Raw genomic sequence first — 9,143 nt, forward strand, 5'->3', positions numbered from 1 at the left:
TGGCTGTCACAGTTTTGCAGAGAAGGTTGTTGGTCTTCAATCCTTTGATCACATGCACTCTGAGTGCATAGCTTTTATCTTTGTAAGTTGTTTCTGTGGTGAACTGGCCCATGCAGTTCAGAATCCCTCCAGGGCTAATCGAGGCTATGGCAGGTGATTTCAGCTGTGGGAAGGGTTAAAGGTGATTTTAAGTCCCTTCTTCGCTGACTGTGATCTTTGCTCCTGAGTTAATTTTAAAGTCAATAGTCTTGCTATGAATATTCAGTTTCACTCTCCAGGCAGGCTCTGTGTCACGAGATGTGCTAGAGCTCAGAAACAATGGATCTCGATTGTCTGTAATATGGGCCAACTCCCCGATTGCCTGGTACGGCAAACAGCTGCAAAATGTCCTATTTTTTGCATTTATTACACCTTGCACCTTTGGCTAAACATACATCTGTGGGACTGTGCATTTTTCCACATCTTGTGCATTTAGGCTCAAAGGCTTTGGGTTTTGACTTGAATTTGTCCCTCTTAGCCTGGGAGTTCTCTCTCCTTGCCTCAGGAGCTTTAGGATAATGACTTTTAGCCATCATGCTCTTTACAGTTTCTAAGCTAGTTTCTAAATGGTTCCGGCCTTTCGTTCTGCTGTTTGACTAGTTCAGACTGCTTTGCTATCTGTATAGCTGTGGATAGGATTAAGTCTGTTCGTAATTGTAGCTGTTGTGACAGATTTTTGTCAGTTAGCCTAATAACCAGCCTTTCTGGGGTATTTTCATGTTTTACATTCCCAAAATCACAGTGTTCTGACAATGTATGCAAAGCTTTTATAAAAGATTCAACATTTTCTCTTGGTTCCTGCATTCTCTGCTGAAAACATGCTCTTCAGTAAACCACATTTCTCAGAGGTATAAAGTATGCACCAAACATACCCAGGAAGGACCCTTTATAGTCATCCTTGTGACTGTCTTCAGTAAAGTCAAAGGATTGAAAGATATGCTCTGCTTGCTTCCCTGTAGCATAAGTAGAGCCCTTCGTTTTCTTTTTTCTTTTATTTTTCCTGGGAATTTATCAGTGTTTATTATCACAACAACAAAAACAGGTGAAAGTCAGTGCAAAAAACTATTAATAATTTTTCTGAATAAATATTAGGGTTTATTTTGGTGGACAGAAAGACAGGGGGAAAAGTATTCAGTAGATTAATGCTTTGAATGCCATTAATCAATGTGGCAGAACTAAAACAGAACTCAAAACACCCCACCTCTGAGTTTAAGAAGACCATATATCTCTAATCCCCAAATAAAACTTTTCATTTGAATAAACAGTTTACTGTCGTAGACTTAGAACTATAATTAGACTATAAATATTTACATTTAATAAATGGGCCACACCATATGCGGTGCATACGCTCAGCTTCATCGTTTTTCTCCTGGTTTTGTTTTTCTAAAACTTTTGAATACTTCCTTGTGTTCTGAAATGCATTCTGATACAGATTTTCGTTTTCTTCCCATTTTAGTGTGTTAAAACTGCTGACAGCTTGAAATGTGTACATGGTGGGTGTGAAATTCATCAGTACATTGAGAAGCGCACGCACTTCAGAGCTTGCATGCGTGCCTGTTTGTTTATAGTGTGTATCTTCTAGACTAATACAGAGCCTTACTTCAACAGGCAGCTTTGCATATACACACAGACTAATCTGTTATCGTAATACATATATCTCATGCCATGTACTGTATTTTCCTAATAAAACAAGTTATTTTTTTATAAATTTGAATGATACAAAAGTAGGGTGAAAATCAGAAAAAAACGAAGAATGAAGAAAAAATGAAGAAAAAACTGGCATCTGAAGAAGTGGGGTTTTTACCCATAAAAGCTTATGCCCAAATAAATTGGTTAGTCTTTAAGGTGCCACCGGACTCAGTGTTGTTTTTGTGGATACAGACTAACACGGTGACCCCCGATAGAAAAAACTGAATAATACTTTTTGTAATACGCAGGATTTTTTTCATAAAAGTCAGTTTAAACTGAAAACGAAGGGGCTTAAGCATAAGTTAAAGAAGATACCTGAATATCTCCTGTTTAATTAGGGAGTTTTGTAGCAATGCAAACTACTGCTTCCTGTCTGTCCATTCTGAAGGAGATGTCAAAGCTGAAATTCTCTGGGGGCATTGAAGAGTGGCATGTTGATGAGATCCTGCAACCTTTGTTGGTTTTTTTTTTTTCTTCAGCTTGCAATATTTGTTGCTTTGTTCCTTTTGTTTGCAAGCGGGGTTGCTGTTGTCCTTCCGTTTCTATTCTCCTCTGGCATTAGTTTCCTTCTGACGCTATGTCACATATCATAGAATCATAGAATATCAGGGTTGGAAGGGACCTCATGAGGTCATCTAGTCCAACCGCCTGCTCAAAGCAGGACCGATCCCCAATTAAATCATCCCAGCCAGGGCTTTGTCAAGCCTGACCTTAAAAACTTCTAAGGAAGGAGATTCCACCACCTCCCTAGGTAACGCATTCCAGTGTTTCGCCACCCTCATAGTGAAAAAGTTTTTCCTAATATCCAACCTAAACCTCCCCCATTGCAACTTGAGACCATTACTCATTGTTCTGTCATCTGCTACCACTGAGAACAGTCTAGAGCCATCCTCTTTGGAACCCCCTTTCAGGTAGTTGAAAGCAGCTATCAAATCCCCCCTCATTCTTCTCTTCCATAGACTAAACATCCCCAGTTCCCTCAGCCTCTCCTCATAAGTCATGTGTTCCAGTCCCCTAATAATTTTTGTTGCCCTCCGCTGGACTCTTTCCAATTTTTCCACATCCTTCTTGTAGTGTGGGGCCCAAAACTGGACACAATACTCCAGATGAGGCCTCACCAACGTCAAATAGAGGGGAACGATCACATCCCTCGATCTGCTGGCAATGCCCCTACTTATACATCCCAAAATGCCATTGGCCTTCTTAGCAACAAGGGCACACTGTTGACTCATATCCAGCTTCTCGTCCACTGTCACCCCTAGGTCCTTTTCTGCAGAACTGCTGCCGAGCTATTCGGCCCCTAATCTGTAGCGGTGCATGGGATTCTTCTGTCCGACTCTGCACTTGTCCTTGTTGAACCTCATCAGATTTCTTTTGGCCCAATCCTCCAATTTGTCTAGGTCCCTCTGTATCCTATCCCTCCCCTCCAGCGTATCTACCTCTCCTCCCAGTTTAGTGTCACCTGCAAACTTGCTGAGGGTGCAATCCACACCATCCTCCAGATCATTTATGAAGATATTGAACAAAACCTGCCTGAGGACCGACCCTTGGGGCACTCCACTTGATACTGGCTGCCAACTAGACATGGAGCCATTGATCACTACCCGTTGAACCTGACAATCTAGCCAGCTTTCTACCCACCTTATAGTCCATTCATCCAGCCCATACTTCTTTAACTTGCTGGCAAGAATACTTGTACATGGTAGGTTGTGGGGCTGCTACTAGCAGGCTGGGCTTCTGGAGTATATAGGGACTGGCCACAGAGCTTCTTCCCAGAACCTAATGGCTGAACTGTAAAACACAGTTTCACCTCCCATTACAGTGGTTAAGGCCCTGGGTTGGGATTCAGGGAAATTTAGTTCAGTTACCGTCTCTGGAACTGTTCTCTTGGCTGGGTCTCCATGCCAGTGAAGAGCCTGTCTTTCTCCCACCCCCTTGTGCTTTGAATCCTGACTCCCTGCTGTTCATGTTGTTCCCACTCACATCACTCCCCGTAGCAGGGTCAAGCATACTGAGGTCTGACATGATGCTTTGCACTTCGAGGGGCTGCCAGCCTCACAGGTGTCAATGACCAGATTTAGCAGTCCTTGGTCATGAGAATCCCTTGAACAAGGGCTGATTAATCTGGTCCTAATGAAGTATCATCTTCATGTCACTGTCCTGGAAACTGAGGCACAGAGCAACAAAGGGGCTGATTCACAAAGGGATTTAGGCACCTAAGTCCAACACTGAAGTGGCATTGACACTCACAACACTACTATTCAGATGCCGTCTAATCCTGTAGGTGCCCAAATCCCCTAAGAGTTTAAGCTTCTGCTGATGGGCATATGCAAAACTGCCTAAATCCTTATGCCATCCCCACAGCTAATGAGCTGCTCAGAGCCTTCTATCATACCTAAGCCCCAGCAGGACTCTCAGACTAGGCGTTCCCCCACCTATCTCGCTTGTGGGAGCTGACGCGTTTGGCATGCTCAAAGCACCCTTAATTTGCACTAAAGACAGCCAGGTTGAGAATTTTGGGAATTGGTGTGGCCAGAATACCCAGGAGCCCTGGCCCTCCGATGGGATGTAGGAGAATTACGTTTGCAGCCACACTCGCCTGCGTGTAGGGCAGGGACTTGACCTCTCGTCTCCCCTGTTACAGGTGAGTGCTGTGACGCTGTATGGAATATGGGTGACCATTTATAATGTTAGGGGTACCAATAGTACAAAATTGCAAGGAGTCGTACAAGATATGCCATGTAAGGTATCAGCGGAAAAGCTGTGATTTGCTAAATATGATAAGCTGATTTATATGCATGTATCATCTTTGTAGCGTGAGTTATAAATATGTTTGATATATTGACATCTCAAACTTGTGCTGTGTTTCTGGGTGAACCCCCCAGACAGATTGTCATCAGCACTACCCAGCCTGCTTAATGGCCTATCAAGGGCAATCAGCTGTACAACGAACCCATTGAGAAAAGCCAGGGGCTACGCCTATGAGTCAGCAGACATGTAGGGACGTGCCTGAGGACAGGGCACTCCCTGTACCTTTCCATGCCCAAGTGCTGTGAGCTTGGGTTTGGGACAGAGGATGTACAAGCCATGTGGTAAAGGATATAAAAGGCAGCTGCATCTTCTCCATGTTGTCTTCAATCCTGCTTCTCACCTCTGGAGCAACTTCTCTACACACTGAAGCTTTGAACAAAGGACTGAATGACCCATCCAAGCTTTGGACATTTCCAGAGGGACTGTACAGGCCAGCAAACTCACCAGTGCTGCTCAGAACCAGATACATGGACTCTGAAGTCTTGTGCATGTATCTGATGGCTTTGACCATTTAACAATTCTCTTCTCATTCTTTTCTTTTATAATGAAACCTTTAGTTTTAGATACTAAAGGACTGGCTGGCAGCATGGTATTTTGGGAAAGATCCAAACCTAGACTGACCTGGGACTGTGGCTGGCCCTTTGGGGATCAGAAGAACATTTTTGTACAGCGAATAGAGTTTGAAATAACTTCTTACTGTACTGGACCTATGTGCTGACTGGGAGTCAGAGAACTGGAATGCACTAAAGGGGGCCATGTGATTTCTTTTGTTCAGCTTCTTGATAACCAGTGTGGGGGATCAGGAGCACGGATGGTGACTGGTGAGTGAGTCTAACTTCAGTGTTAACCACCAGCTTTGGGAGACTCTGCTCTCCTCTTCGCAGCCTGCCCTGACCTTGGCGTTTTCAGTGTAGGCTTCCCAAGGCACCTCGACTCACAAGTGCCCTAATCAGGGCGCTGAGGTGAAGCTGTTCCACTGTATATAAATAATTGATTATTCGCTGGAGCAGAGAGTTAAACCCAACTCTCCCACAGCCTGCCTGAGCCACACAACCACACTCAACCCCCCCGAATATCTAATTTTTTACAATAGGTGGCCCAGCTCCAGCAGGAGCGAGTGAGAGAGACCTGGCCCTACTGCCCAGTGTTTAGAGCACTCAGCTGGGAAGTGCGGGTACATCTTCACAGCAACCCCACGCCCCTGGGGCAGCAAGCTTCAGAGCCCGGGCTCACGCTGTGGCACCAGAAGTAGCCACGCAGATGTTCTGGCTTGGGCTGGAGCCCCGACTCCAAAGCCCAGGGGGCAGGTTTCAGCGCCCAAGTGGGAACCTCCGCATGGCTATTTTTAGCGCTGTAGCCCGAGCCCCAGGTGCAGCAGGTTTGTTTGTGCTGTGTAGACGCACCCTTCCGGACCAGGGCTGAAGTCCCAGCTCCCAGTCAGGCAGTGTGGGTTTGAAAACAGTCTCCTCCAGCCCAGGGGCGTGCCCATGTCACCAGGCTACTGGGCATAAGGACATGCGGCCGGGCGAGTGGGTGGGCATCACGCTACCTTCGATTCCCACAAGAAAGGGGTGGGGCTGATCTAGTTTAGGTACCTTTCCTGGGGCTCGTCACGTGATCAATCAGAGACATCAGCCAATCAGGGACAAAAAATGGTTCTCGCTCTACCCTTCTTTCCCCCTTATTACTGAAGGAACAGCAGCCGTGGGCTCTTTGATTCGCTGGGCTGGGCCGGGCCAGGCCAGGCAGGCAGGGTGGCTGGCTAGACTAGGGTAGGCTAGGGCCGTGCAGTCCTGTCCCAACCCCCCCCTCCCCCCCCCCCCCCCCCCCCCCGCACCAGCACTTGAGTGGCCATAGCTTTATAGGAGCACAAATCAGGGGGAAGGGGAGACACAAAAGAAGCCTTGAAGCATTTTCTCCTTTGTGGTGCAGGGCGGGTGGCCTGTTTGCTTCTGATGGGAGAGGGGCCCACCCTGTGGGTGGTTTGACATCTCAACCCACCACCAGAATTTTGCCGGGACTTGGCTTTGTAACGTTGGCCCGGAACTGCAGGGCGTCGGAGTGCAGCTGCAGGTTTTGCAGCTTGTAAAGGAGCTAAATAAGCAAATCCATCCAGCTGCTGACTGGAGGGACTTGGTAACAGGGCCTTCTGGAACAGCATCGCAAGCTGTCTGCAGGAGCATGGCCTAGTGGTTAGGGCTTGGCAGAGCTGGGTTCGAGTCCCTTAGCCTCACCTGACTGCGGGGGATCACAGCACGGCCCTCCCTCGCAGAGGGGTTGTGAGGATAGATACATTACAGCTGGCAGCGCTCAGACACGCTGGTGCTGGGAGATAGATAGCTCCATGCCGCGCTCCCGTCTGGAGCTGGGATCCTACAGCACTGGCAACCGTTCAGTGGGGGAACTCGCTGTCTCAGATTACAGGGTGTGCCAAGCTGTTTACAGTCTCTGGCAGTGTCCCCTTTAATGCACTGAGCTCCAAACCTCCCCTTTTTTCCCAAGGGCAACCCCCCGGTCTCCACTACTCTGAGGTGGGCTCTGGGGCTCCAGCAGCCCGATGTCTCACCCTGGCTCTCCAGCGGGTCCACGTGAGTTCAGACCCCTGGTAGAGACTTCACCCCTGTGAGAGCAACACAACCAGCAGACCTTTGCAGTGCCACAGGGCAGCCAGAGTTAATTAGCCAGCTGGAAGGCTGGGCCCTCCGGTAGAATGGGACAACAGAGTCTGTATGAGAGCCCACGTTGCCAGCAATTCCTGTCCTGCAGTCTAGAGCCTCCGGGAGCCCCCCCACCCCTGTCTCTCTCTAGGCAGCAGCCATGCTAATCCCAGGCTGCTGCACCGGCCACCTTCATCTCCACGTGCAGCTGGGCTGGTTCCATGTGGTCTTCCTCCCTTGGCTGCCGGTCATTAAACTCTAATGCCCCGTTACTGGTCCCCATCATCTCTCCAGCCACATGGGGACAGGTCCTGATAATTCATTTGCACCAACCCAGCCTGCCTGTGTGACTCCAGCACCCCATCCCCCTGTCCCACGGGAGAAATTAACCCCTTCACACCCAGTGGGTGGCCATACACACTGAGTGGGGAACCTGAATTGCTCATATTTTCCATAAAAATATTACCAAAAATGTCCACATTCTCCATGCTTGGGGACCAGGAAAGGGATGGGCAGACAGACAGACAGGGGAGAGTGCCCAGCGCTTATGGGAAGCCATTCACATAAGCACCCACCGAGTTACTGGGCTATCAGAAGTGTCTAACCTAGGAGATGAAGCCACAAGTAGGAGCCAATTGCAACGCTCAGCAGCAAATGCTGTGTCCCAGGGGTGGGGGGCCCAAAGCTGCATGGAGAAATGATTCCTCTCCTTGCTCCGGGTCACAAAGCTGTGTGTGTGGCCCGAAACCTCATCGCCTACCGCCGCGTTCCCCCAGCACCCTGGATTCCGGGTAAATGGCCCCTACTCCTGTGTGGCTTTCCCCGCGCGGGCCCCTGCTGGTTGGGCTTGCTGAGTGCTTGGAATCATCATGACCCCACGCTTGGGCTCCACACAGGGCCAAGGCCTGCCTGGAAATCCCCTGCGCGGATGCCACTGGATTTATTGACGGTCCTGTCAGCTGTGTTTAAAGTGGGAAATGGGGCAGCATTAACACAACTGCTGATTACTGCGCCGTGTTGCATTCTGGAGTTGTTTGTTTGCAATCCTCTTCTGGCTGGGTCCTTGCCTTAATCTCTACCATTAGCTGCAAAGGGAGAGACCCAGCCCTCCGAGCCTGGGAAGAGGGACATACGCACGGGGCTTTTCAGAACTTCCCAGAACAATATGCTTAATTTGGACTGAGCCCTGGGAGGACACGGCGCCTTGGGAGGTAGCGTGACAGGGAGGTCTTGGACCACACAGCGTGAGGATCATGCATCAGTTTGTAAGCGCCAACAGAAGAATACGGGTATAAGGAATATCCAAGATGGATTTGTCAAGAGCAAAAAAATCATACCAAACCAACCTATTTTCCTTGTTTGACAGGTGTCACTGGCCTAGTGGGTGGGGGGAAGCAGTAGATGTGCTATGTCTTGATTTTAGTGAGGGCTTTTGGCACAGTCCCCCTTGACCTTCTCACAAGCAAACTAGGGAAATGGGGTCCTGATGAAATTACTTGAAGATGGGTGCCTGACTAGTTGAAAGACCGTAGCCAAAGAGTAGTTAGCAACGGTTCACTGTCACACTGGGAGGGCGTATCTAGTGGGGTCCTGCAGGGGTCTGTCCTGGGTCTGGTGCAATTCAGTATTTTCATTGATGATGTGAATAATTGAATGGAGAGAATATTTATAAAATTGGCAGATGACACCAAACTGGGAGGGGCTGCAAGCATGTTGGAGGACAGGATTAGGATTCCAAACGACCTTGATCAACTGAAGAATTGGTCGGAATTCAATAAGGTGAAATTCAATAAAGACAAATGCAAAGTATTGCACTTAGGAAGAAAAAAATCAAATGCACAGCTAGAAAATGGGGAATAACTGGCTTGGTGGTGGTGCTGCTGAAAAGGATGCAGGGGCTATAGTGGATCTCCAATTGAATATGAGTCAACAGTGTGATGTAGTTGT

Source organism: Lepidochelys kempii, chromosome 5, assembly GCF_965140285.1.
Source record: "Lepidochelys kempii isolate rLepKem1 chromosome 5, rLepKem1.hap1, whole genome shotgun sequence".
Taxonomy (NCBI): domain Eukaryota; kingdom Metazoa; phylum Chordata; order Testudines; family Cheloniidae; genus Lepidochelys; species Lepidochelys kempii.